General features: G+C 46.1%; 1 pseudogene; it reads left to right on the plus strand.

Annotated features, from left to right (window-relative positions):
• Positions 1-7,701: 7,701 nt before the first annotated feature.
• On the plus strand, positions 7,702-8,870 carry LOC141786520 (general transcription factor II-I repeat domain-containing protein 2B-like; annotated as a pseudogene).
• The last annotated feature ends 1,537 nt before the right edge of the window (positions 8,871-10,407 follow it).

The following is a 10,407-nucleotide window of genomic DNA, read 5'->3' on the forward strand; positions in this document are numbered from 1 at the left end:
CACTTTTGGCACTCCATTAACACATGATCAGGTGTCTTTTTCATCACCTGACAACGTTACAACTTCGTTGAGCAGAGTTGCGCCTAACCAGACATGTCACGGACGTATAACGTATAACATTTATGTATAACATTTTAACACCAGTCAAAGCAGAGTGAGACTGCTCAAGACACTCTTGAAATGTTGTTCAACTAATCACATAAATAAATAATTATAATACTGTTTGCACTAAAAACTTCAGGACAACTGTCTGGTGTAGCATTATTTCGTCTCTCTCTGTCTCTCTCTGACACACAGTGACACACGCCTTCCTCCGGTCAGTTGCCATGACAACGTGACTCTCACTGATCAATTGTTTGACCTGAGTGAAAACAAACGCGAGCCCTACGAGCTGAAAAATCAAGCGATGGATCATTTTCACATGTGGTGAAAGCATCTAAGCTCACAGAAGCTTTGAGCTCTGCGCTAACAGCTAGCAGCCATGCGACAGCTGCCAGCTGAGCCTTGCCGAGCCGCGTCTCGGTTCTCGTTAACGGCACCGCGGCCCGCTCTGTGCAGACCTCTTTGCCAGCCGGTGAAGCAGCGGTCTGCTGAGCATGACGTCCGTCAAATGCAACCTGTTGTATTTTGATCTCAACTTTTTTTTTTTCAAATGCAAACTGTTGTATTTTGATCTCAACTTTTTTTTTTCAATTGCAACCTGCTCTATTTTGATCTCAACTTTTTTTTTTCATTTCCTACTTATTGTCTTTTGATTACAAATCTCTTTTTTGGTTTCAAATCTATTCTTTTTGATTGAATAATAAAGAAACAAAATTATCTGCAAAGGTGTAGTCCTGACAGACCCACTTTATATCAATAAACCTTCTGATATTGTCTGCAGAACAGGGAGGATGTATAAAGCCAACCTGGTCAGGATGGATCAGGGAAGTTATAACTTTGCATAGTCGGTTGGCTAAGATTTTGGATGATATTTTACTTATCGCAGGACGTCAGACTTATTGGTCTATAGTTTTTGAAATCCAAGGGATCTTTACCAGCTTTTGAAATAAGAGTAATAGCAGCCTCTGTCAAAGAGGGAGGAAGTCTGCCCTTGTCAAATGCTTCATTATAAGTTTCTAAAAGCAAAGGTGCTAGCTCTGCAGAATATGCTTTATAAAACTCTGCTGTAAAGCCATCTAAGCCTGGAGCTTGTGTGACCGCAACTGTACCGTGCTCAAGCACAATTCCCTTCCGTGCTTCGGCACGCTTCGAAGAGGTGGGCTTCGGCACGGTTTACTTCATGCACGAGCACAAGCACGCGGACAGCGCGTGCGATCCATTACGTATAATCACCGCGAGCGCATCTCTCGACGATCATTTTAAACAAAGCAGGGTGTTAGAGGGCTGTGTCGGGCAATAATGACTTAATATAAGTCCTAAAGTCTCTAAAGTTGTAGCAGTGCTCTCTGTGTCTCATTGTGCTGACTCTGATGAGATCGTGCTTCATGTAGCCTAAACAGATGCTTCACGATGACGAAGGCGGGCAGTACGCGTGTCTGATACCCGCTAAAGTCTTGATCATATTGGGGTAGTGTGACCGCCGGCCGTACTCTCCAGCTGGGGAACAGCGCTGCAGGGGGGCAATCGTGCTTAAGCACGGCACGTTTTGGATGGCCAGTGTGACCGCGTCCTAAGAAAACTATTCTCATGAACTTGCAATCAAAACAGGCAATAAATATTACATTCTGGAAAAACCTCCTTGCCGACCACATATCAATGGAAAATCTAACTGAATCAAACAGGCAAAGGACCGAAGACCAGGACTCAATCTGGCAACCTTTTCTAGCACATCTATATTCCTAACCAAAGATCCCTCTCATGTAAGCTAGTACTGCCCCCTCGTGCTCTGTTCTCTCGTTTTTTGTTTTTTTTTCTTCTGGTTGTTTTTTTTTTTCTTTTCCCTCTCCTCTACTGGTTTTATATACCATAGATTCCTGAGAACTAAAGGAGAGGAAATAGCACAGCTTCATGGGTCCCAAAGGAGGTAAATATACTCTGGTGATGGTGGTCGGGGACATCTTTCCACCTAGATACCCAGGTTAACCCACTACCTTGTGGGGCTAACTGGCCTAGCGGCCTCCTCTGGGGTGCTGCGGTGCTCGGTGCCTTCCCTCCTGTTCCCTGTGGCTGCTGGGTCCATGTTCAGTCTGCAGGGTCTGGGGATGGCGCTGGCCTCCTCTTGCGGTGGTGCCTTGGCTGGCCCTGGGGCTTGGGTGTGGTGGGCTCCTCTGCACCCGTGTCTTTCCTTCCTGCTGTCCGCCCTGCGGCCCCTCCCCTCCTCCTTCCCCCTCACCTGCTCCCCCCTCTCCCCTCGCGGGGGGTTGGGGGCCCCTGGCCGCCAGTGGGTCGGCCGCTGGGGCCTGGCATACCTCCAGGGGGGGCTGCGACATCTGGGCTGTACCACTGGGTCTGGGTGGGGCGACTCCAGATCCTGCCATGAAGCAGGAGACAATGGCGGTGGGTGTCCCCTGGTGCTGGTCCTACCTCCCCCGGTGGCTCGGGCAGGGGGTGGGCACCAGGGACTCGATGTTTGGGTGCCCTGGGGTCCTCCCCTGGGGGGCAGTGCCCTTGGGGTAGCCCGCCTGAGGTGGGTCCCTGGTGGGCGCTGGGCTGGTGGTTCTGGTGCTCTGCGGTCTACGGGCACATTCATAACACTTAGGGTTCTGGGGGTTGGGGGTAACAGGGAGAGCGACCAGCCCGACCCCTCTGTCTTTTCCGTCCTCCTGTTTTAACTGCACTACATACATTACTTGGAGTAGGGAAGGGGGTGGTTGGGGGGATTGGTGGGTGGGCGCAGTCTGTTTTAGGCTGTGGCCACTTTCTGCTCCCCTCCCGCCTGCCCCACCGATCCTTTGTTTTTAATGCAACACAACATCCACTTTTTTGGGCCAGGCAGGGAGAGGGGGGGTTGGTGGACCCCCACTCGACCTGTTCTTCCCCAGTTTTAATGCACCACATTACACCTAGCTGCACTATTCACGGTGTAGGGATAATGTAGCCTGTCTGGGACCAGGTTACAGAATAGTGAGGGGGTTGGTGGGGGTTGGTGGTATAGAGTTTGTCACTGGCATAGGCTTGGTGTGGCTGTGGGGGTTGGGCCTCGCTGGTCATGACTTTGTAGGGGGCGGGTGGCGCCGGCGGCTTCCGTGGTTCGGCTGGGCTCCAAGAGCTGCGGGTCTGGCGCAGGCCCTAGGGGGCTGGTAGGCCCGGCTGGCTCACGTACCCCTTGGTGGGCTGCAGTGCGTGATCCTTCGGTCTGTTGCTCGCTAGGGGCCTTGGCATGACGGGCTCCCTATGGGGTGCTGTCCTGTGCAGGTTGCCGGGGGGCTACCCTGTTGCTTGGGCAGTGGTCTCCAAGGCCTCCCATGGCCTCGGATTTTCTGGGGGACGGGCCGGGACCTCCATCTCACCGCTACATGCCCACATCTTGCCCCACCTGGCCTGGCTGTGGTTCGTGGCCTCCCCTCTGTGGAGGGGTCTGGTCCTGGGGGGGCTGGCTCTTGGGTAGCTTGGGGCCTCCGGCCTGCCGCGGGGGTGGCTGGGTGCTGGGGGTGGGGGTGGCTTAGGGCCAGGCAGAAGGGTGGTCGGGGAGGGCGGGTGTGATCTGCAGGGGGGGCCGCTGCTCTAGGCCCTGGGTGCTGTCTTTGGTATCGGCGGGGAGGCAGGTCTGTGCCCCCTTGAGTCCCGGGGTTGTCCCTGGGCCTGGCGGTTTGGGGACTGTGTGGGGGGGCCCGGATGCCCTGGTGGCCAGGGGGGCGCCCCTGGCTGTGTTTTACTTACTTGGATATTCGGTGACCACCTCACACGCATGCAGATACTCAAGCTTCTGGCGAGACTAACTAAGAGTTTTGATAGATCCCGTCAGAGCATGCTGAGTCGGGTACTATTACACATCTTCTCACATCCTGTGATGCATGCCACTTCTTCTCCTATCCACGTAGGCCCACACTCCCCACACTATCAAGACCCCACATTTCTGGTGCCCCTGGTTTCGTACAACCTTTACTTCCTGTATTGCATTAGCCCAGCACTTGAATTGCTATCTTAAATCAACAATAGTAGACGTTTGTCCTCCCTTCTGTTTGTCTTGTCTCGTCCTGCCTGTCATTATTTCCCCTTCTTTTACACTGTGGTGTGGCACGGCCCTCCCCTATAGCTCACATCAGGGGTTAAATAAAGTTTAGAATGATGGAGTAGCCTACAGGGAGGGCTGGTGATGGTCACTATAGCAGTTAATCTGACTGCTAGAAAAAAAATGCATTGGTCTTTTCAACGCTGTCATATGACACAGTGCTCAGCAGAAAAGATAATGCAGACAAGGGGAAAAGAAGAAAAAAAAAAAAAAAAAGGAAAAGTTAATCTAAAAACTTCATAATTCTAACAACACATTCTTTCTGTAAGGACACCGACACAAAGGAGAAGGCATGGACTAAAGGCGCTTAAGTTTGGAGAGGGCAAGATGAGCTTAACATTAGAGGTGTCCCAGTCCGATATTAATATCGGATATCGGTCCGATATGCAGTCTATTCCAGACTCCGCTCCTGCTGTTTTTATTTGATTTACTTAGGTTATTTTCTGGGTCTTCTAATTTATTCTTTATTTTATTCAATTACTAGTATTTTTTATGTTTAATGTTAAAATTTCTGTTTCCCATTGGTTAATAATAAATGGGTCAGTTTTTCCTCATACCTACTGTTGCTGACTACTGTTCTTTGTTTGAATAATATCACTTAATCAAGCCTTTTCCAACATGTCAGACATACTACAAAATAAGTAATCAAAGTAGGCATGTTTAATGCTGATATCATATCGGATAAATATCTGTATCGTATCGGAAATGAAAATGTAATATCGGGACATCCCTACTTAACATACTAATCAATTACCATGAAGGTGTGTCGTCGTGGGTGGGATTCCTGCTGAAATGTGGTTTTCCTGTGATCTTGTAATCTCGGGTATCCAGATGCTATGGGCTCTGCGCTGCTCTGCTCTGCGCTGCTCTGCTCTACGCTGCTCTGCTCTACGCTGCTCTGCTCTACGCTGCTCTGCGCTGCTCTGCGCTGCCCTGCGCTGCCCTGCGCTGCTCTGCGCTGCTCTGCGCTGCTCTGCGCTGCTTTTAAGCACTAAATCCTTATGTGAGGACGATGATGCTGCAGTGCTACTTTCGCTCTCGCCATTGTTGTTTCGTACACAGCAGGAAGCGTCATATGTCATTGTGTCTCTGTACTGTAAATACCGTGAAATGACAAATTTATATTGTCAAAAAAATTATACCAGTATTGTTGTAAATGGTATGATATAGCACACCCCTGATGCTGCCACTGTTAATTTAACAACGTGCACTTTGTGAAAAGTTCTATATATTTCACAATGATCTTATGTTCTCTTCTACAGTTTTTCACACTTGTGTTTGGTGTTAGTAGTATTGGTGTTTGGTCATCTACTTCATGCAAAACAAATCTGTTGTACAAACACACTGGAAACAAATCTTTTATTTATGTATTTGTGTATTTTTTTAATTTAAATTTCAGAACATTGTCACATTCAAACGCTTATATATCCACAGGTATCATGCTGGTGTTGGTCATGAAAGATGTTTGACAATAGTAAGGAGAATATGGCCTAAAAGGGAGTGAGTGACCCAAATAAATCGTAAACATAATTATATATTTATAAGTGCTGTCAGGCAATTAAAAAATTAATCTAATTAATTACAGGATTTGTAATTAATTAATGTAATTAATCACATTTTAATCTCACATCTGCTTAAGGTCCCAAAATAAAGAATCTGAATTCCAGGACATTAGAATTACATTAAAAGACATTTATAAAAAAGGTGGGAATACATACAACACATTTTGAGGTACCCTGAGGCATAAGGAACAAATGAAAAAAGTGTTATGGTTCTATCTTTACAAAATCTACACAGTCCTGCACCTAAGGTAAGCTGATTTGATTTTTAGGACGTTTTTTGCTTCTGTTCACATTTTTAATCGTTGCAGTATGAACTTCTATACTTCTATGAGGTCAGGAGAACCAGGGCTAAAGGCTAAAAACTGTGAGGAACTATGTACAAAACACTTTTTTCAAGTCTTGGATCAAAGAAAAGTGAAGTATTCTCAGTTTAACATGCTCTGAACACACAAACTGTTGTCATTGGTGCAGAGCAGCCCCAAGCTGAAACATGACACCAGGAAGATGGAAGGAAATTTTCAAAGAATTCTTTAGATTTAAATACAAGACCTTTTTCAATCATTCAGGGCTTGTTTGATGCAGTAGAGAGTGTAAAATGACCTGTTTTTTACAGAGTTGAGCTAGAGCAAACGGTTGATTTTCTGTAGATTTTCAAAAAAGGACGTGTGAATAAACGAGATGTTGATGGCCGTCCCCTTAACAGCACTCTCTCTCCCCCCCCGGTTCAAAGCATGTTGCTAGGTGTGATACATTCAGGGACCGTTGGAAATTTGAAAATCTGACGAGAACACCACTTTTTTCATGTAGGACAAACGGTTTGTAAATGCTAGACATTTGAAAATAAGTGCGTCTTTGAACGCCTCCCGGGTTTGGGATCCAGATCAATCTGCGTTAATTTTTATGATGCGTTAATTTGCGGTGTAATCAATTAATCTAATTAACGCGTTAAAATGAAAGCCCTAATATTTATATATAAATAGAAAATAGAATATAATAGAAAATACTTTATTTATCCCCTAGGACAGACCTGGGCATTGCACGGCCCGCGGGCCACATCCGGCCCTCCGGGTGGCACTGACTGGCCCGTATGACAGACCTGGGCATTGTATGGCCCGGGCCACATACCTTTGGTTGACTCTGACCGCGAGTGTAAGGTTAATTGGAAATTTCAAAATAAACATACTTTTTAATTTCACCTCATTCATGGGCTAAAGCTGCACTGCTTTTATTCTGAAAATTTTTTTTTTAATTCACGCACATAATGACGTAATGCGTATATCAAGACATGCGCGCGATTGAATCACAAGAAGACGACTTTCGCCCTCAAAAATGTCCGCTCAGGCTAAAAAAAGAAAGGTAGATGCCGAATGTAGAATTTTCAACAAAAATTGGACAGCGAAGTATTTATTTACTGAAGTTAGAGGTAACGCTGTGTGTTTAGTTTGCGGGGAGCAGATCGCCGTGTTGAAGGACTACAATTTGAGTCGGCATTACCAGACGAAACATGCAGAGAAATATAAAAACCTAACTGATGCTGAAAGAGCGCAGACATCGGAAGCTTTGCTAGCTAAGCTGCAAACGCAGCAAGGCTTTTTAACCAGGCTTCATGCATCCAGGGATGCAGCAACCAAGACCAGCTGTGTGATATCCCACAAAATAGCCAAAAACAGCAAGCCATTCTCAGAGGGGGAGTTCGTGAAAGAGTGCTTGGTAGACTCGGCAGCACTAATATGCCCTGAAAAAAAAGCTGCATTTGAGCAAGTCCCGCTGTCCAGGCGAACCGTGACGAGAAGGGTCGAGGACATTGCGGGGAATCTGGAGCTACAGCTGCAACGTGAAGTGCCAAGTTTTGACTTTTTCTCCTTGGCTCTGGACGAGAGTTGTGATGTCCGCGACACAGCCCAGCTACTCGTATTTGTCCGCGGGATAACGCCGGACTTCAGGATTACGGAGGAGCTGGCAGCAATGCGGTCGTTAAAAGGGACGACGACAGGGAGCGATCTCTTCACTGAGGTAAATGCTTGTATGGACACGTTGGGACTGAAATGGGACAGACTGGCAGGTGTCACCACGGACGGTTGTCCAAATCTTACCGGGAAAAATGTCGGACTTTTAAAACGCATGCAGGATAAAGTGACTGAAATGGCCCCTGATCAGAAATTAGTATTTTTACATTGTATTTTACACCAACATGTGTTGTGCAAATCAGTGCTAAAAATTAACCATGTTATCGATGTTGTTACTAAAATAGTTAACTTCATCAGGGCGCGGGCACTGAATCACAGACAGTTTGTCACACTTCTGGAGGAGCATGAGAGTGAGCACAGTGACATTGGCTACCACACTTCTGTGAGATGGCTCAGCCTGGGCAAAGTGTTAAAAAGAGTCTGGGATCTGAAAGCAGAAATCCAAGAGTTTTGTGAGACAAAGGCAAGGCCATCCCAGAGTTTGCAGATGAGGTCTGGATGGCAGATTTCGCATTTGCTGTTGATGTGACTGCACTGATGAATGAACTGAACACCAAGCTGCAAGGCAAGGGCCTTTTTGTACATGAAATGCACAGCTTGGTGAAGGCTTTCATGAGAAAGATACAGTTTCTTTCAAGACAACTGGAGAGCAACACTCTCACTCACATGCAAACCCTGAAAGAAGTCACACCATCAGCTGATAACCTCTGCAGGTACTCATCCATGTTAGGAGCATTGCATGGTGAGTTTGCAAGGCGATTTGAGGATCTAAGAACAATGGAGGATGAAATGCACATGATTTCCTCTCCCTTTACCTTCAGTGTGGATGATGCACCCAGTGATGTTCAGCTGGAACTCATTGACCTGCAGTCTGATGGAGTACTGGCAGAGCACTTTAAGTCAGGATCTCTGCTGGATTTCTACTCATCTCTCAAGGAGGAGAACTTTCCAAACATTAGGAGACATGCTCAGAAGATGTTTGTTCTCTTTGGCTCTACCTACATTTGTGAACAAACATTTTCAATTATGAAGTTTACAAAATCCAGGTACAGATCCTCTCTCACTGATGATCATCTGTCAGCTGTGCTTCGCATCTCCACTTCAGACATTCAGCCTGACTTTGATGCACTTGTTAAAGCCCAGCAGAGATTAGATTTCTCTCACTGAACAAGAAAAATGAACATTGAAACACCAAATGAGGCAGTTAGACCACAAATGTAGGCATGTGACTGTAAGGCACCAGATAACAATGAACTGGGACACTTTTTCTCAAAATCACAGTTCAGTGACAGTCAATATGTTGTATCTTGCTTAATGTTTGGTGCAAAAAGACAATATTGTGATGTCTTTAAAATGCTCAGAACCTTTACACAACTATCCAACAGTATATGGAACTCTAAATGTGTTTTAAAGTGAATGTGACAGAATATGTTTACTAATATGAGTCACAAATAGTAAAAAATGTTAATATTTTGTCTACCATTGTGTTGAGAAATTTGAATGAATAAATTTTTGTAAGGCAACCTCATTTTTTCAGTTTATTTGGTATTTAGTTTCATTGCTTAACTTTAATATATACTCTTGCCAGCTTGTCAAAACAGTGCTATTTACTGCTTTTTAAAAAAGAAATACAATTAATATTATGCAGAATTGAGTTCAGCCTTTTGGCCCGGCCCTCCACAATATTTTATGTTTCTTATGTGGCCCCATGGAAAAAATAATTGCCCACCCCTGCCCTAGGGGAAATTCAGGAGTCACAGCAGCAATCAAGAAAACGAAAGTAGGAAAGTGTATAGAAAGTGCAAAAAGGTCTACAAGAAAATAGATGACGACAGCCCGTCCACCACTCTCCAGCCCAGCCAGTCTCCACCTCCACAGGGTCCAGGACTGAGCCTCCCCAGCAGTCTGTTCAGTCTCTGTCTCCTGGATCCTGTCTGCCCACAGCAGGCGAAGCTCCTTCAATGTGGCGCCGGCTTCCGATGTCAGCTCAGTCAGCCATGTCCGTGAACAGCATGATGCCACACTGCCCTCCGGCAGCCCCTCTGCTGCTGGGCTAGCACGGCTAGCTCGTCCATCCCCCGGAGCTAGATCCCACGTTCCCAACAACGATGGATGGAAGGACAGGTCCACGTCGTCACCTCCCAGCTCACACCCGAGGACCAGCACGTCGTCCTCACCTCATCCTCCTCACCTCGAGGGAAATCATCAAGCCCTGCTACAGTTAGCATTGACATGCTACAGGCTGCTAACAGCTAATTTCACATGTAAACAATGCAGCCATGGTTAGATGTAGGATCTCCAGACAAACACAGGCGAAAAGTAGTAAAAATATCGCTGAAGCCACAAAAAGTTTGGTGTCCATGACCAACAATGAACCATACAAAGTAATGATCCACTCCAAATACAAAGATGACGAAAAAGAGACGAAAAAAATTACAAGAAATGGACAAAGAGAGAGCTGCTTCAACAGGCAGCTACTTGGGCAGCGCCGAGTGTAGTGTAGTGTTGTTCTTGGTGTTGTAAATGATATAGATTTTAAGTATAATGTTGGGCTTTCCAAGAAATGTGTTTTAGGTGTTTGATCAGTTAGTGAGAAAAGGTGCAAATGTTCACAAGCTGGTCCAAGGACATTTAGTGTGCTGACTTCATTTTTGAACTGTGGAAAGTAAACCTCCACTAAGCAGGATTGGAGGCGATGCTACCC

The sequence above is a fragment of the Halichoeres trimaculatus genome, unplaced genomic scaffold (assembly GCF_033239565.1).
Source record: "Halichoeres trimaculatus isolate MK-OKI-2021-1 unplaced genomic scaffold, fHalTri1.1 fHalTri1_scaffold_37, whole genome shotgun sequence".
NCBI lineage: Eukaryota > Metazoa > Chordata > Actinopteri > Labriformes > Labridae > Halichoeres > Halichoeres trimaculatus.